Source organism: Hemitrygon akajei, chromosome 10, assembly GCF_048418815.1.
Source record: "Hemitrygon akajei chromosome 10, sHemAka1.3, whole genome shotgun sequence".
NCBI classification, from domain to species: domain Eukaryota; kingdom Metazoa; phylum Chordata; class Chondrichthyes; order Myliobatiformes; family Dasyatidae; genus Hemitrygon; species Hemitrygon akajei.
This window is the reverse complement of record NC_133133.1, coordinates 1,842,064-1,860,616: the sequence shown is the minus strand read 5'-3', so window position 1 is coordinate 1,860,616 and position 18,553 is coordinate 1,842,064. Positions and strand designations below refer to the sequence as shown.

Genomic DNA, 18,553 nt, shown 5'->3' with positions numbered 1-18,553 from the left:
GGTTTAATATTGCTGGCATATGTTGTTAAATTTGGTGTTTTTGCTAATAAAAATTAATAAAAACTATAGATAATAATAAGTATATATTGAAAGTAAGTAGTGCTTAAAAAAAAGAAAAAAATACTGTTCATGGGTTCATTGTCCATTCAGAAATCTGATGGTGGAGGGAAAGAAGCTGTTCCTGAAACTTTGATGTTATGTTTTGTAACTTCAAAACACAGAAATTGATTGAAAGGAAAACAGGAGCCAGGAATGCGAGTCTAACTTTGTTTTCATTTTAAGCGTGGTGCATATATATGACATGGCGGTGTAATGATGTGTGTCGTTCACATATAACCGGCAATGCATTATGTCAACAGCAAAGAATGCTTAATCAAACAATATTACTGAAATATTAAATATAGTATACACACACCATATACTATATCATACAACTACTTTATGGACATCAGCAACGTAGTTACTTTTGAATTGTTCCATTCAGGCATAAAGATTTAACCACTGTGGAGGCTTTCTTATTCTTGTGGGGCAACATCTTTCCTGACAAGGGGGAATCAGTCTGCTTGGCAGGTGAGACTTGTAGCTGTGAAACAATCTCAGATACTGGGGCCTTCTCCATAGGAGTTGACTCTGGGACTGCCAAAGCGGTTCTGACGGTTATGGACACCTTTCCTCTCCAACAATTAACTCTGCTCTCTTTGACTGATTGATGTGTCGTCTTCAGATGATATCCATCGCAATCTCTACTGTGCAGGAGAGTGGTCCAGTTCTGTCCTTGATCTTTCTGAGTACCTACTTTTGACCATCTCTGTAGTTGCTCACCAGGACTGCTTCTCCAGGAATGAAACATCAAACCTTGTTTGAGGAGCCTTCAGTTTATCTCAGCTGTTTGTCCCGCATACTCCTCCTGAGATTGGGTGTGAGGTGATCTAAGTGTTGTGAACACAAGGGATGACCCAGGAACAGCATAGCTGGTGAGTTGCTGATTGTGGAGTTTGCTGCATTACAATACACAAGGAGGAAATTAGTGAGCTTCTGATTCAGTATTAGTGTAGCATATTCTGTTGACATTGTTTGCAGTGCATTCTTTAGACTCTGGACGAACATTTCCGCTTAGCCATTTGTAGCTGGGTGGTATGGTGAGACGTAATATGTCTTATTCCATTTATTTTCAGGAATGACTGAAACTGTTCCACAACAAACTGTGGTCCATTCTCACTGACTAAGTGTTTTGCCACACCAGTCCCTGAGTAGAGGCTTCTCAACACGTGAACAGTATGTGAGGCTATATTGGAGTCTATTAGGAATACTTCTGGCTATTTTGTAGTTGCATCCGCTATTACCAAAATAAATTGTGCGCATTAATGATCCAGCAAAATCCACATGAATCTAATGCCAGGGCAATGCAAGCCATTCCCAATGATGGAGAGGCACTGCTCTTGGCATCTTATGGATGTGTTGGCATCCCGAACAGTGCATGGTGAGCAGCCCAATCTTCTGATCTATCCCAGGCTATCAGAGAAGGTTCAAGCCAACACTTTAATTTTGACCACACCTAGATGATCAGTATGTAGCTCCTCCAACACTTAAGCTCTCAGCTTAGATGCTACCACAACGTTCAATACCCATATAAGGCAACACCTGTCAAGGGCAAGTTCATCTGGCGCTGGTAACATTGGGGGAACTTGAATTTCTGCTGCACATTCTGGCTATTTTGGGTGGCTGTGTAGACCTGAGGCAGTGTGGGGTCTTTTCTGATTTCTCTTTGGATCATCTCTTGTGAAGACTTTTAATTTGTGTTCGGGAGAACACATCGAGGAATGATTTTTTTTTGTAAACTTTGCATTTATATCCTTTTTCAAGGGAAACGGGCAATCCATTGGCATCGTCGGCGTTTCGGGCCGAGACCCTTTGTCAGGACTAACTGAAGGGAAAGATACTAAGAGATTTGAAAGTAGTGGGGGGAGGGGGAAATGCGAAATGATAGGAGAAGACCGGAGGGGGTGGGGTGAAGCTGAGAGCTGGAAAGGTGATTGGCGAAAGTGATACAGAGCTGGAGAAGGGAAAGGATCATGGGACGGGACGCCTTGGGAGAAAGAAAGGGGGAGGGGGGGAGCACCAGAGGGAGATGGAGAACAGGCAGGGTGATGGGCAGAGAGAGAGAGAAAAAAAAACCAACTAAATATGTCAGGGATGGGGTAAGAAGGGGAGGAGGGGCATTAACAGAAGTTAGAGAAGTCACTGTTCATGCCATCAGGTTGGAGGCTATCCAGCCGGTATATAAGGTGGTGTTCCTCCAACCTGAGTGTGGCTTCATCTTGATAGTAGAGGAGGCCTACCTGTCTATCCATGGCCTCCTCGAATTTGATCGGATAATTGTATGCTCCAAGAAACAGTACCCATCTCTGCATTCCTGCTGCTGCTTTTAGTGGAACACCCTGCTGTGAATTGAAAGTGTACACTGTTGGTTGATGATCAGTAATGAGGATAATTCTCTCCCATACAAGTGCCAATTGAAATGTTTTACACCTAGCCAGATTCAAAGCCTCTCCATCATTCTGTTCATAATTTTTCTCTGCATCGTATGGGAAAGTGATGCAAAGATTATGGGACATTCACTTCCATCACTCAAAACATGTGACATGACTGCACCTTTACCATAAGGCAAGCTTCACTGGATCATAACGTGATTACAGTGTCTGACATCACCATTTCCTTTACTTTTTTGAAAGCTACCTCACACTGCTTATTTAGATTGCTGAACCTCTGGCTAGGATATTTATGTCCTTGTTGTCCATGAGAATGGTACCGGAGGATTGGAGGGAGGCGAATGTTGTCCCCTTGTTCAAAAAAGGTAGTAGGGATAGTCCAGGTAATTATAGACCAGTGAGCCTTACGTCTGTGGTGGGAAAGCTGTTGGAAAAGATTCTTAGATATAGGATCTATGGGCATTTAGAGAATCATGGTCTGATCAGGGACAGTCAGCATGGCTTTGTGAAGGGCAGATCGTGCCTAACAAGCCTGATAGAGTTCTTTGAGGAGGTAACCAGGCATATAGATGAGGGTAGTGCAGTGGATGTGACCTACATGGATTTTAGTAAGGCATTTGACAAGGTTCCATACGGTAGGCTTATTCAGAAAGTCAGAAGGCATGAGATCCAGGGAAGTTTGGCCAAGTGGATTCAGAATTAGCTTGCCTGCAGAAGGCAGAGGGTCATGGTAGAGGGAGTACATTCAGATTGGAGGGTTGTGACTAGTGGTGTCCCACAAGGATCTGTTCTGGGACCTCTACTTTTTGTGATTTTTATTAACGACCTGGATGTGGGGGTAGAAAGGTGGGTTGGCAAGTTTGCAGACGACACAAAGGTTGATGGTGTTGTAGATAGTGTAGAAGATTGTCGAAGATTGCAGAGAGACATTGATAGGATGCAGAAGTGGGCTGAGAAGTGGCAGATGGAGTTCAACCCGGAGAAGTGTGAGGTGGTACACTTTGGAAGGACAAACTCCAAGGCAGAGTACAAAGTAAATGGCAGGATACTTCGTAGTGTGGAGGAGCAGAGGGATCTTGGGGTACATGTCCACAGATCCCTGAAAGTTGCCTCACAGGTAGATAGGGTAGTTAAGAAAGCTTATGGGGTGTTAGCTTTCATAAGTAGAGGGATAGAGTGTAAGAGACGTGATGTAACGATGCAGCTCTATAAAACTCTAGTTAGGCCACACTTGGAGTACTGTGTCCAGTTCTGGTTGCCTCACTATAGGAAGGATGTGGAATCATTGGAAAGGGTACAGAGGAGATTTACCAGGCTGTTGCCTGGTTTAGAGAGTATGCATTATGATCAGAGATTAAGGGAACTAGGGCTTTACTCTTTGGAGAGGTGGAGGATGAGAGGAGACATGATAGAGGTGTACAAGATAATAAGAGAAATGGACAGAGTGGACAGCCAGCGCCTCTTCCCCAGGGCACCACTGCTCAATACAAAAGGACATGGCTTTAAGGTAAGGGGAGGAAAGTTCAAGGGGGATATTAGAGGAAGGTTTTCCACTCAGAGAGTGGTTGGTGCGTGGAATGCACTGCCTGAGTCAGTGGTGGAGGCAGATCCACTATGAAGTTTAAAAGACTACTAGACAGGTATATGGAGGAATTTAAGGTGGGGGGGTGTTATATGGGAGGCAGGGTTTGAGGGTCGGCACAACATTGTGGGCCTAAGGGCCTGTAATGTACTGTACTATTCTATGTTCTATCATTTGCCATTTCTTCCCAATGTATAGTAATGAGTTTGCAGGGTGAAGCTGAGTAACCAGGTTTGGCAGGAACTTGCTATAGTAATTGACAAATCCTAAAATGGACTACAACTATGACACATCCTTTGGCCTTGGTGCACCCACCACTGCTTGATTTTTTTTCTCAGCACACTTATGTAATTCTTGTGCACCGATGATGTAATCACAGTAATTGATGCTTGGTTTAAAGAATTCACATTTGTTCCATCGTGCTGTGACCCCATAATCTAATGTTTTTAACACTGTCTTGAGATTTTGGAGATGTCCCTTGTCATGCTTACTGATTACAATGAGTGCCGGACCGCATTGCAGCACTGGTCCAGAGTGCAGGTGTAGATGCTACTCCAATAATAAGCCTGTTGCAGCAGCAGATTGGTCTTTATCGCTGTGACAGGCTTATTATTGGAGTAGCATCTACACCTGCACTCAGCTAAGTCTGCTTTGCTGAAGTGTTTCCCTCCAGAAAGGTTTGCAAAGATATCCTCTATCCTGGGCATGGTAATTGATCTACTTTTAGTACTGGGTTGATGGTGACCTTAAAATCACCACAGATCCTGACAGACAGGCTACTGGGACCACTGGCATTGCCCATTGGTTCTAGTCAACCTTGTAAAGAATTCCTTCAGCCTCCATGAGATCTTGCTCACTGACTACTTTATCACCGACGATATAAGGAACGACAGGCTTTATAAAACTTGAGTGTGGCATTTTCATTTGGCACTATTTTACTCTTGATATGTTTGCGTTTTCCAGTGCCACCCTTGAACACTGCTGTGACATCATCCAGTACCTTTCTTGATTGGCAATCCGTTCACCATTATTATACCACATCCTCTGCAACAGAGTCAACTGGAAATGAATTAAGGAAGGTACTGGATGATGCCACGGCAATGTTCAAGGGTGGCATTGGAAAACACAAAACTGTTCTAGCTCTCAGCCAATTACAGATCTACAATGCTGACTCCCCTTTTTTAAACAATGTGGCTTATGGTTTTTGTACTTCACTGTTATGAATGTCATTTCCATAGGAGTTAACTTTTCTTCAGTACAAGTTCTTAATTGGACATCTGCAGGCTTTAGTTCAGTATCTTTGAAATGCTGTTCAAACTCATTTTGTGGAATGAATGAATGAAACAGCCAAGCCACTGTGAAATTTCATTTTAGTTAATTTGCCATTCACTTTTTGTGTATGCCATATTGCATGTCTATTGTTAATTTTCACATTGTAAATCTCAAAGCTACACAGCCCTGCCACTCATTATTATCATTTTTCATCAGTAGGATGTAGAGTAGTGTTCTTTTTGAAACTACAACTAGACTTTTTATCTTTTTCTTTTCCCTGTGCAGTCCATTCATTTTTGGCTACCTTTGTATGTGTCCTACTTTGTTGCATATTCTGCAACTTTTGTCTTTAATCCTACATCAGTCTGGTGTATTTGAGCCCTTGTCACAACAGTAACACAATTTGTTCGGCCAGGTTGGTTTCAGTTTAGATGTTACAATTTTGTTCATGCTCACTTTCATTAATGACTGCAACTCAATTGTGTCTCTGCTCTTTCCATTAATACAGCAATTTCAACTGCTCTTTTAAATGTAACTTGTGTTTTAGGAGCCGTTATTGAATGTTTTCTTGTAAAAGTCCAAAATCTAAACAATCTCTTAGTGCATCATTTAGCCCAACTTCTTCAATTCAGCCACTAATGCTAAAATGGACTTCCTTTCCTTTTGATTCCGATAATGAAACCTAAAGTATTTTGCAATCAGCAGTGGCTTTGGTTCTAAATGTTTCTTCATTGCTTTCATGATATCAGCAAAGCTCATTTCAGCCAGTTTGGCTGGAGCAGTCAGATTTCTAAGCAACTGTATGCCCTTAAGTCCAATGCACTCAGCAAAATTGGCACTCGCTTCTCATTAGCTGTTTCATTTTCTTAAAAATGCTGTTCAGTTTGCTCAGTGTACATATTCTAGTTATTTCTTGTACATTTGAATGCATGTACCTTTCCAATATGCTGAAAATATCATATAGAGATAGGGTAACTAATGAGACAGTACTCTCAACGTGCCCATACAAAAAGATCTTTAATGAGAACATTAAATGAGAGGAAACTTAATTTCCTGGGCCATGTCATCAGAAAGGGAGGAATAGAATGCCTTACATTACAAGGCCGTATGCCTGGGAAATGCGGAAGAGGAAGGCAAAGAAGAAAATATATGGACACTGTGAAAGAACTAACAGATCTAAGTGTGCGATATATCATTGATACTGCAAGGGATCGTTTGATGTGGAGAGCCATGATCGCCCAAGTGTGTAACGTGCAAGGCACATGAAGATCTTTCCAATGTAGCCGACCATTTCTACTTTTTAAAAAAATGTGTTGTTATTGTCACCTCGTACTCACCGTTTATGAAACCGTGAATTTGTCCACTTTCTGCCCTTTTTTAAAATCTCAAATGTTCTCTCTCTCCTGAAGAGACGTGCTGCATTGTTCCTTTTAAACTCAAACATCTTGCTGCATTTTTTAAATTCAATAGTCTCACTGCTGTCAACAAACAAGAGAAAATCTGCAGATGCTGGATATCGAGCAACACACACATAATGCTGGAGGAATTCAGCAGGCCAGGCAGCATCTATAGAAAAAAAGTACAGTCGATGTTCTGGGCTGAAACCCTTCGGCAGGACTGGACAGAAACAGCTGAGGAGTAGATTTGAAAGGTGGGAGGAGTGGAGAGAGAAACACCAGCCGATAGGTGAAACTTGGAAGGGGAGGGATGAAGCAAAGAGCTAGGAAGTTGCTCTTCAACAGGTAGGTAGTTGTCTCAGGTTTGTTTAAAACTTACTCATCACTACTGTTAGGTATTGTAACTCCAAAACAAAATTAATTGAATGAAAAACAAGAGAGCCACAAGATAAGTCATGTACTTTGTTTTCTTTACTTCAAGTGAGCCTCATACATATGATGTGGTGACATAATGACGTATGCCATTTATGTACTTTTACATATAGTACGCAACACATTATGTAAACAACAAGGAATGCAGACTCAAACAATATATTTACATTATTACTTAAACATTATGCAGTTGAGTATGTTTCTTCAAGCTCCTGTACCCTAAGGATGGTGAGGTTCTTTAGTGATGGATGCTGTCTTCTTAAGGCTCTGTCATTTGAAGACATCCTCAATGAGGACCCAGCTCTGTTTCATGTCTGGCCTGCTATAGTCTGGTTTAATGATGGACAAAGTGAAATTAAGTGTCAACTGTTACGGGCAGAAGGCAGGAGAATTAGGTTGAGGGATTAATAAATTAATGGAATGGCAGAACAGACTCGATGGGCTGAACAGTCTAAGTCTGCTTCTGTATGTTATGGTCTAAATACGTGATGAAATTTGTCAAGATCTGAAGAGGGGAAAATAAATACAAATTTCCTGAATTCTTGACTTGAGATGAAGGGTCCTCAATCTGTTAATCCATCTCATCCCTTTTTGTAAGCCAGTTCACCATGTTAATTCCTGCATTGTTTTTCAGATGCCCAACATTTGTAGTTCCTTAAGTGGAAAAACATGCTCACCGAGGCTGGTGTCTGTTGCCATCCCTGTTGTCCTGGGGAGGTCTGTGTGAGCTACTGCCTCTTACACAGCTTTGACATACTTCTCTCACATGGAAACTTTTTCAGAGTCACTCACCAAACCATTGAACAATTTGTGTGGCTATCCTTCATCTCTGCAAGAAAGAGCCTGGGCTTTCTCAGCTGTGTGCCTTGCTGCACGAATCAAATGATTTCGAGCAGATGAGGCTTGTAGGGTTCCTTCCCTACCTGTGATGGGTGAGCTGTTTGTGAACACACATGCACAAAGACTCAACCACCATCCCTGCTACCCATTGTACCACAGTTCATCCTGCAATCACTTTGGTTTCAGAGCTTATCAGTTGCATCGCACATCTCTATTTCTGTAACGTGAGATTGAGATGGTGCTTCTTGATGACTGATATAGTGACTCTCAGCATTTCCTTCGAGGTGATGTAGCATTCTGGTCTCATTGAGAAGCTGCTGGTGTCTTCCTCAGAAGGTAGATGTTTAGTCAAAATCTGCTCTGATCATTATCCAGCCTCATCCATTCTCCTTATCCTCAGCTTCAGATATCCAACAGTTCTGCCCCTGCCCTCCCCCCCACTTATTTGACGGCTTTATTCAAGATGACCTAGATTTCCATTTTTCTGTCAGGATATTGTGAGCTTCCTTCTGATTGGTGTGTGTAGAGTCTTGTGCTTGCAGTTTCCTGTGCCGGCATATTCTGTTAGAGATGTCGTTCCCTGCCTTCCCCGTCTTCCATTGTACTTCACTGTTAGCTTTTGGGAAACCCGTCCTTCATACATGCCTATTTCTATTGATGCTGCCTGACTTGCTGAGTTCCTCCAGCATTTTGTGTGTGTTACTCCAGATTTCCAGCATCCGCAGAATCTCTTGTGCTTATGATGTGCTGTCTCACCCTGATACCCCAGTGCAATCTCTACAGTTTGCTTATGCTGGAGTCTACAGGGCCAGTTCTATTGGCAATGTTATCTTTGATTGTAGTCAGTGAATGGTTTTGTTTCTCACTAGTACTCAAGTTAAAGAGTGCTGAATTCTTTGCTAGGTGCACAGACTCTGCACCATGCACAGCCTTATCTTGAACTTCTGTGGCTACTTGCGTTTTAGAAAGTAGTGCAGTGCACCCTTCCATTCCAACACTTGGGCCCCGAGTCTGAACGTCTGGTCAGGCAAGTGGTGACGTCACCTTATCTCTACCTCCATTTCCTTCCCCTTCACTGTTACAGAACAGTGAAGCCATGTCTCTATTCCAGTATCTCTCTATTTGTTTGATGATGCATAATCGTTTAATTTCAGTCCTGCTTAAGGTCCTAAATTTGGGTCTGATGGCATTTGTGGTGAGAGGGAGTCATAAGAACATAAGAAATGGTAGGAGTAGGCCGCAGGCCTGTCCACTCATCAACTCAGCAAGATTGCAGCCATCTTCTACCAATGTATCATTATCCTTCTACTCCAGCCCGTTACCTTTTCCACTTTTTGCCTTCCAGCTTCTTACTTCATTCCCTCCTCCTCCACTCACCTACCTTGTTATCTTTCCCTTCGCCCCACTTCTTATTTGGACATCTTCGGTACTGATAAAGGGTCTCAGCTCGAAGCATTGACTGTTTATTCCTTTCCATTGATGCCACCTGACCTACTGAGTTCCTCCAACATTTTGTGTGTATTGCTCTGCATTTCCAGCATATGCAGAATCTCTTGTGTTTATAATCCTCAGATCCAGTGATTTCCACTAATGCCTTTCGATCTCAGAACCTCATCTGTCCTTTGAGGTCAAGGAAATACCAAAGATTCACCATCCTGTAAATGAAGACATTTCTCATCACCACAGTCGATAACACCATAGGATATAGGAGCACAATTAGACCATTTGGCCATGGAGTTGCTCCATGTTCCATCATGCTGATTTATTATCCACCCTTCCCAACCCCATTCTCCTGCCTTCTCTCTATAATACATGCCCTTACTAATCAAGGATCAAGGACCTCTCAACCTCCACTTTAAATATACCCAGTTACTTGGCATCCAGAGCTATCTGTGGCAGATTCCTTCCCCTTTTTAAACTGTTCTCACTCAACTGGCTGACGTCACGCGCCTGCACAGTCTGGCCTCTCTCTTCCCCCAAGAACTCAAAATGTCTTCCCGCTGGAAATCCTTAGGTGCTCTCCCGCTGCCTTCTTGTTCCGGATCCTTGCAAAATGCTTGTTCAGTTTGTCCGCCATTTCATTGTCCACCATTATTACTGTCTCTCCAGCATTGTTTTCCAGTGGTCCAATATCTGGCTTCCAGTGGTCCAATATCTGGCTTCTCTTTTATTTTTAATGCATCTGAAGAAACTTTTGGTATCATTTTTAATGTTCAGAAGTTCAAAGGTCCAATTTAATGTCAGAGAAATGTATACAGTATACATCCTGAAGTGCTTTTTCTTTGCAAACATCCATGAAAACAGAGGAGTTGGGACAGAGTTAAAATAAGATTGAAAAGTGCACAGAATATTCAAGTAACACCGGTTTGGAAGACTCCACATTAAACAAGCTAATTGGTAGCAGGTGAGGTATCATGACTGGGTATAAAAGTAGCATCCATCAAAGGCTCAGTCTTTGCAAGCAAGGATGGGTTGTGGCTCACCCCTTTGTGCCAAAATTCGTGAGAGAATTGTTAGTCAGTTCAAAAGGAACATTTCCCAACGCAAGATTGCAGAGAATTTAGTCTTTCAACATCTACAGTACATAATATTGTGAAAAGATTCAGAGAATTCAGAGACATCTCAGTGCGTAAAGTGCAAGGGAAATCACTGTTGAATGCGCGTGATCTTTGAAAAGCCCTCAGGCGGCACTGCCTAAGAAACCGTCATGCTACTGTGACAATTATAGCCACCTGGGCTTGCGAGTACTTCGGAAAACCATTGTCACTTAACACAGTCTGTCGCTGCATCCAGAATTGCAACTTGAAACTGTATTACGCAAGGAGGAAGCCATAAATCAACTCTGCAGAAACGCCGGCGAGTTCTCTTGGCCCGAGCTCATCTCAGATGGACCAAAAGACTGTGGAACCGTGTGCTGTGGTCAGATGAGTCCACATTTCAGCTAGTTTTCGGAAAAAATGGGCGTCAAGTTCTCCGTGCCAAAGATGAAAACGACCATCCTGATTGTTATCAGCGAAAGGTGCAAAAGCCAGCATCTGTGATGGTATGGGGGTGCATCAGTGCCCACGGCATGGGTGAGTTGCATGTACGTGAAGGTACCATTGACTCTGAGGCGTATATTAGGATGTTAGAGAGATATATGTTGCCATCAAGGCGACGACTCTTCCTAGGACGTCCATGCTTATTTCAGCAGGACAATGCCAGACCACATTCTGCACGGGCTACAACAGCGTGGCTTTGTAGACACAGAGTGCGTGCGCTTGACTGGCCTGCTGCCAGTCCAGATCTATCTCCTATTGAAAATGTATGGCGCATCATGAAGAGGAGAATCAGACAATGGAGACCACGGACTGTTGAGCGGCTGAAGTCTTATATCAAGCAAGAATGGACAAAATTTCCAATTGCAAATCTACTACAATTAGTATCCTCAGTTCCAAAACGATTAAAAAGTGTTATTAAAAGGAAAGGTGATGTAACACAATGGTAAACATGCCTGTGTCCCAACTTTTGTTGAGTGTGTTGCAGCCATGAAATTCTAAATTTGTGTATATTTACAAAATACAATTAAATTGGTCAGTAAAACTATTGAAAATCTTTTCTTTGTACTTTTGTCAGTTAAATAAAGGTTCACGTGAATTGACATATCACAGATTTTTGTTTTTATTGCATTTAGGAAAATATCCCAACTTTTCTGGAAATGGGGTTTGTACATTTCGATTATAAAAATTTCTTTATCTTTTTCCTTCTTGTTATGGATAAGAGAAGAATCAATTATCTCTTTTATTATATACTTTTAGATTAACTATGTATGATTGTGATAATTTGTATTTTTCCTTCTACTTGAATTGTTATTGCTATAGATTTTTGAGGCAATTCTCCTCTTGTTTATATATATATATATATATGTACTTTTTAAAATTAACTAATAAAATGATTGATAAAGGAAGAAAGGCAGGCACTGGAGCAGCTGAACAACATAATATGCAGACATGAAACTGCGCACCTTGATGCCTTCCCTGTCATTGCAGGAAATTCAGCTAGGCCAACTTGAAGAAATCTCTGAACAACTACACAGGTGATATCTGGTTCCACATATCATCTGTGGAACCAGAGGAACCAACATACTTGATCACTGTTATACCTCCATCAAAAACTCTAACAGTGTCATCTGTTGTCCATGCTTTGAGAAGTCCTGTCACTTGGCTATACTTCTACTCTCAGCATATAGACTGAGACTAAAGATCGCAGCACCAGTGGTGAGGTCCAAGAGGCTACGGTCAAGGGGAACAGAGGAGCACTTACGTGACTGCTTTGAGTTGGTGGACTGGACAATATCCAAGGAACTATCAAGACCTGTGTGGATGAGTGTTTGCCATCGAGAAGATACCAGACTTACCCACACGAAAAACCATTTATGAACAAGAAAAATTGGAATCTGGTGAGGGCTCTGAAAACCTGTGCTAACCAACTGATAGGACAGGAGTGTTCAAGGACATCTTCAGTCTCTTACTACTGCATTAGAGGTTTCCATCTGCTTCCAAAGGGCGACAATTAGACCAGTGCCCAGGAAGAGCTGGGTAAGCTGCCTCAACAACTAGCACCAGGTGGCACTCACATCTATGGTGATGAAATGCTTTGAGAAGTTGGTCATGGCTTCTACCTAAGGAAGGATCTTGTCCGGCTGCAATTTACCTATCATGACAATAGGTCTACAGCAGATGCAATCTCACTGGCTCTCTACATGATAATCCTTACATCAGGCTGCTGTTTATTGGCCACACCTCAGCATTTAACACAATTGTAATCTCAGTTCTAATTAACAAGCTCCAAAACCTGGGCCTCTGTACCTCCCTCTGCAAATAGATCCTTGACCACCTCACTGGGAGACCACAGTCTGCACACAAATGATATCACTTTGCTGACATTCCACACCGGTGCACCTCAAGGATGCACGCTCTACTGTCTTTACACCCATGACTGTGCTAGGCACAACTCAAGTTACCCATCTATAAATTGGCAGAATTTCAGATGGTGACAAGGAAGTATACAGTGGCAAGATAGATCAGTTGGTTGAGTGGTGTTGCAGCAATAAACTTGCACTCAGTGTCAGTAAGACCAAGGAATTAATTGTGGACTTAAGAAAGTCAATGCTTGCATTCACATCGAGGGATCAGAAGTGGAAAGGGTAAGTAGTTTCAAGTTCCTAGGTGTCAGCATCCTGGGCCCAACATTTTGATGCAAATACAAAGAAGCCAATACAGCGGTTATATTTCATAAGGAGCTTGAGGAGACTTGGTATGTTACCAAAGACAGTCACAAATTTCTCCATATGTACCACAGAGATCATTTTAGCTGATTCCATATCATCTGGTATGGAAGGTCCACTGCATAGGATCGAAATAAGCTGTAGAAAGTTGCAAAGTCAGTTTGCTCCAGAATGGGCTGGTACATGAAATATAAAAGAAAAGCCAGAGTGGATATTGGACCACTGGAAAACAATGCTGGAGAGGTAATAATGGGGGACAAGGAAGTGGCGGATGTGTTTTGCATCAGACTTCACTGTGGAAGATATTAGCAATATGCTGGAGGTTCAAGAGTGTCAGGGGCAGAAGTGTGTAAAGATGCCATTCCTAGGGAGAAGGTACTTGAGAAACTGAAAAGATGAAAGATACACAAGTCACTTGGACCAGATGATAGACATCCCAGGGTTCCGAAAGAGGTTGCTGAAGAGATTGTGATCTTCCAAGAATCAATAGATTCTGGAATAGTTTCAGAGGAATGGAAAACTGCAAATTTCACTCTACTGTTCAAGAAGGGAGAGAGGCAGAAGAAAGGAATTTATAGACCTCAGTGGTTGGGAAGATGTTGGAGTTGATTGTTAAGGACGTGGTTTCAGGGTACTTGGAGGCACATGATAAAATATGCTGTAGTCAAATGGATTCCTTAAGGGAAAATCTTGCCTGACAAATCTGTTGGAATTCTTTGAAGAAATAACAAGCAGGATAGACAAAGGACAGTCAGTGGATGTTGTGGTGAATTGGTGGATGTTATTGGTGGAAGGTTCACAATGCAAGGCTCATTCAGAAAGTAATGAGGCATGGGATCCAAGGAGATCTTGCTTTGTGGACCCAGAATTAGTTTGCCCACAGAAGGCAATGGGTGGTTGTAGATGGTTTGTATTCTGCATGGAGGTCAGTAACTGGTGGTGTTCAGCAGGGATCTGGAACCCTTCCTCTTTGTGATTTTTATAAATGACCTGGATGAGGAAGTAGAAGTGTGGATTAGTAATTTTGTTGATGTCACAAAAGTTGGGAGTGTTGTGGATAATCTCGAGGTTTGTCAGAGGTTACAGCGCAACATCGAAAGGATGCAGAACTGGGCTGAGAAGTGGCAGATGGAGTTCAACCAAGATAAGTGAGAAGTGGTTCATTTCAGTAGGTCAAATTTGAAGACCCTAGAATATTATATTAATAGTAAGATTCTTGGCAGTGTGGAGGATCAGTGAGATCTTGGGTCCATGTCCATAGAACACTTAAATCTGCTGCGCAGGTTGACAATGTTGTTAAGAAGGCCTATGGTGTGATGGCCTTCATCAACTGTGGGATTGAGTTCAAGAGCTGTGAGGCAATGTTACAGCTATATAAGGCCTTAGTTAGACCCCACTTGGAGTACTGTGTTCGGTTCTGGTCACCTCACTACAGGATACTATAGAGTGCAGAGGAGATTTACAAGGATGTTGCCTGGATTGGAGAGCATGGCTTATGAAAACAGGTTGAGTGAACTTGGCCTTTTCTCCTTGGAGCAATGGAGGATGAGAGGTGACTTGATAGAGGTGTATAAGATGATGAGAAGCTTTGATCGTGTGGATAGCCAGAGGCTTTATCCCAGAGCTGAAATGGCTAACACGAGTGCGCATAGATTTAAAGTGCTTGGAAGTAAGTACAAGGGGGATGTCAGCGATAGGTATTTCACGCAGAGAGTAGTGGGAGCGTGGAATGCACTGCCAGCAACGGTGATAGGGGTGTATACAATAGGGTCTTTTAAGATACTCTTAAATAGGTACATGGAACTAAGAAAAAATAGAAAGTTATACGGTAGGAAAATTCTAGGCAGTTTCTAGTGTAGGTTACATGGTCCCCACAACATTGCAGGCCATATGTGCTGTAGATTTCTATGTTCTATGTTGTGTACTTAGATTTCAGAAGACCTTGACAAAGTAGCACACAGAAGGCTGCTTAGCAAGTTAAGAGCCCATGGCTAGAAAGATTCTAGCATGGAAAAAACTGGGGGTGATTGGTAGGAGGGAAAGAGTAGATCTTAAGGAAGCCTTTTCTGGTTGGCTGCTGGTTAACAGTGGTGTTCCACAGGGGTCTGTGTTGAGACTGATTCTTTTCATGTTATATGTAATGGATCACAGAATTGATGGCTTTTCAGTAATGTTTGTAGACAATACAAAGCTAGGTGGAGAGGAAGGTAGTTTTGAGGAAGTAGAGAAGGATTTAGACAGATTAGGAGATGGGCAAAGAAGTAGCAGATGGAATAGTGTTGGGAAATGTATGGTCATGCACTTTGGTAGAAGAAATGGAAGGTTTGACCATTTTCTAAATGGAGAGAAAATTCAAACATCTGAGGGGCAAAGGGATTTGGGGGTCCTTGTGCAGGCTTCCTTAAAAATTAAATTTGCAGGTTGAGTCAAATGTGATGTTAGCATTCACTTCAAGAGAACTGGAATACAAAAGTAAGTATGTAATATTGAGGCTTTATAAAGCACTGCTGAGGCCTCACAGGGTATTGTGAGTAGTTTTGGAGCTTTTATCTAAAAGGATTTGCTGACAATGGAGAGGATTAAAAGGAGGTTCACAAAGGTTATTCCAGTATTGAAAAGCTTGTCATATGAGGAAGGTTTGATGGCTCTGGGCCTTTACTTGCTGGATATGGAGCAGGCGAGAGGAGTTGGAAATCAGGAGCAGATGGGCAGTGACTTGGCCATCATTGCTGACCTGCTAACTGGAGAGTGTAGTGGTTAAGGGTCAAAACATTCTACGAAAGCTGGGCACCGCCTGATGACATTTGCTCCTGGCCAAAGGCTACGGTTACCTCATCAGGTAACTGAAGAGAGCACCCCAGAGCATGATGCAAGCAAAACAGAGGTTGATAAATTCTTGGTTAGTCAGTGCATGAAGGGATATGGGGAGAAGGCAGGAGATTAGGACTGAGAGGGAAAATGGATGAGCCAAGATGATATGACGGAGTAGACCCAATGGGCCATATGGCCTAATTCTGCTTCTATATACTATAGTCTTGTTTAATTTTTATTTTTATTATAAATTATGGTTTTTATTTTTCTGTATTGTAATGTACTTCTGCAAAAAAACGAATTTCACAACATATGCCAATGACATTGCATCTAATTCTGATTCTGAGAGATCACAGACTGTTGCAAGAAACATAAGGTTGTGATAGTAGATGATTTTAAGTTTCCACTTATTGACAGGGCCTCCCATTACTGTAAAAGGGCTGGATGGGAAAGAGTTATTAGTTTTGCTACAACAAGTGTATGGGACATTGGAAAAAAAGTTGAATTTCCCCATGGGGATGAATAAAGTATCTATCTATCTATCTAAATGCGTTCAGGAAAATTACCTCAATCAGTACACTGGAGTCCCAACCAGCAACAGTGGATACTAGATCTCCTATTAGGGAATGCGACAGGGCAGGTGACAGAAGTTTGTGTAGGGGAACACTTTGTATCTACTGATCATGATGCCATTAGTTTCAATGGCAATGTGGAAAGAGATGGAAGAGGTTCAAATTTCTACAGCCTCTGCATGTAGTCAGGCAAAATCGATGTGATTTTTTAAAAAACAAAACCAGGTTTGAACAATTTATTGGAGCCGTGCAATGGATAATGGGGAGACTGTCAATGTGTTGTACTCGGGTTTTCAGTAGCCACATCAGAAAAGGCGCCACATCAAAGGTTATTGCAGAAAACCAAATCTCATGGTGTGGGAGGTGAGCGTTGGTGTTGATGGAAGGTCAGCTGGCTACCAGGAAGTAGTAGGCAGAAATATGACTCTTTCTGTTTGGCAGTATATAACAAATGGTATACCACAGAGATCAGTGCTGGGGCCTTTGTTTCTTAGAATTTATGTAATTGAGTTGGCTGTATAAAGTACAATTACTGGACACAGTGATAAATAGGAAAGCAAATTGTGACCCCCAATAAGGAGGCTAAAAAAGGATGTAGATAAAAGTTCAAAGTACATTTATTTTCAAAGTATGAATACGTTATACAACCTTGAGATCCATCTTCTTACAGGCAGCCACAAAACAAGATACACAAAAAAGCCAATAAAACAAGACTGACAAACACCCAATGAGCAGAGAGAGAGAAAAAACAAATTGTGCAAACTATAAAAGTAAGCAAATAGCATTTACAACAAAAGTGAGTCCTCAAACCCAAACCAGGTAAACCACCTCAGCCTCAGTTCAGGACATAGCAGAGTAAATATTGCGGAGCCCGCAGACATGGAGCCTTGAGCAGGCCCACAACCTCAGCTTCAGTGTAGCAAAGAGCAGAGTAAACGTTGCGGAGCACCAAGCAGAACTAGCTTGACCCTGACACCCTGCCTTTTCAATCCATCATGAGCAGAGGCGAGTGTCAGCCTGGTTCTGGTCGCTGCTCAGTGATCTTTACTCCCATCTTCACTGCTGCTCCATTTAGCAAATGGGGAAAAAAGTTGTCAGAATAAACACAAAAAAAGGAAAATAAGCTGCATTTTATCCAAATGATATCGGATTATATCCTGTGAGATACAAGGGAATCTGGAGGCCTAGTCCTGATTAACAAGGGTTGGTGTGCCAACATAGAAGAATGTTATTGTTTATTATTGGAGAAAGTTAAAGAGAAGTTGGAAATTTATATATCAGTGCTAAACTTAGTAGCTACTTTATTAGGTAACTACTGACCCTCTCTTCATCAGTAGGCAAACTGCTGGCGCACAGGCTTTGAAAGAGAAAACAGACTGAACTGTTCAGAGTGAGCCACATTCTGTCTTCTACGATTCTGTTGTCTGGTGACTGAAAGTCGCCCTTTAATATCTCTCATGATATGGAAGGAGGGTGTTGGGGAATTGCTGGCTGTGTGGACAGCCCTATTCCCCATATTTCCCTGTAACCTAATCTCTAACATGCCCATCAACTCAATCCTGATGCTCCTGTCACCCCATGGTTTAAATAAATTTGCCAGTTAAGCTATTTGTACAATGTGCAAGGAAGCCAGAGCACTTGGGGAAACTTCCATGCCAGGGAAAACATGCAAGTCCCACACAAACAGTTCAGGAAGTTAGGGCTGAACCTGGGTTTCAGCAGCTGTGAGGTGGCTGCTACTCTGTGCTTCCCTGTCGCTTTATTATTACAGTGTCAGGCCACTTTTTTGAAAAGCACGCTCATCCGGTGAGTGGTGTAACTTTCCCATTTAAGTTTCCAAAATGAATAAAATAGGATGGTTTGAACATTTGCTGGATTTTTATCTACTTCCC

General features: G+C 42.1%; 1 protein-coding gene across 7 annotated transcripts in view; it reads left to right on the top strand.

The window, feature by feature from the left end:
• Positions 1 to 18,553, top strand: part of arhgef6 (Rac/Cdc42 guanine nucleotide exchange factor (GEF) 6) — a 236,446-nt gene that overhangs the window by 163,048 nt on the left and 54,845 nt on the right. The gene's annotated exons all lie outside the window — the stretch shown is intronic.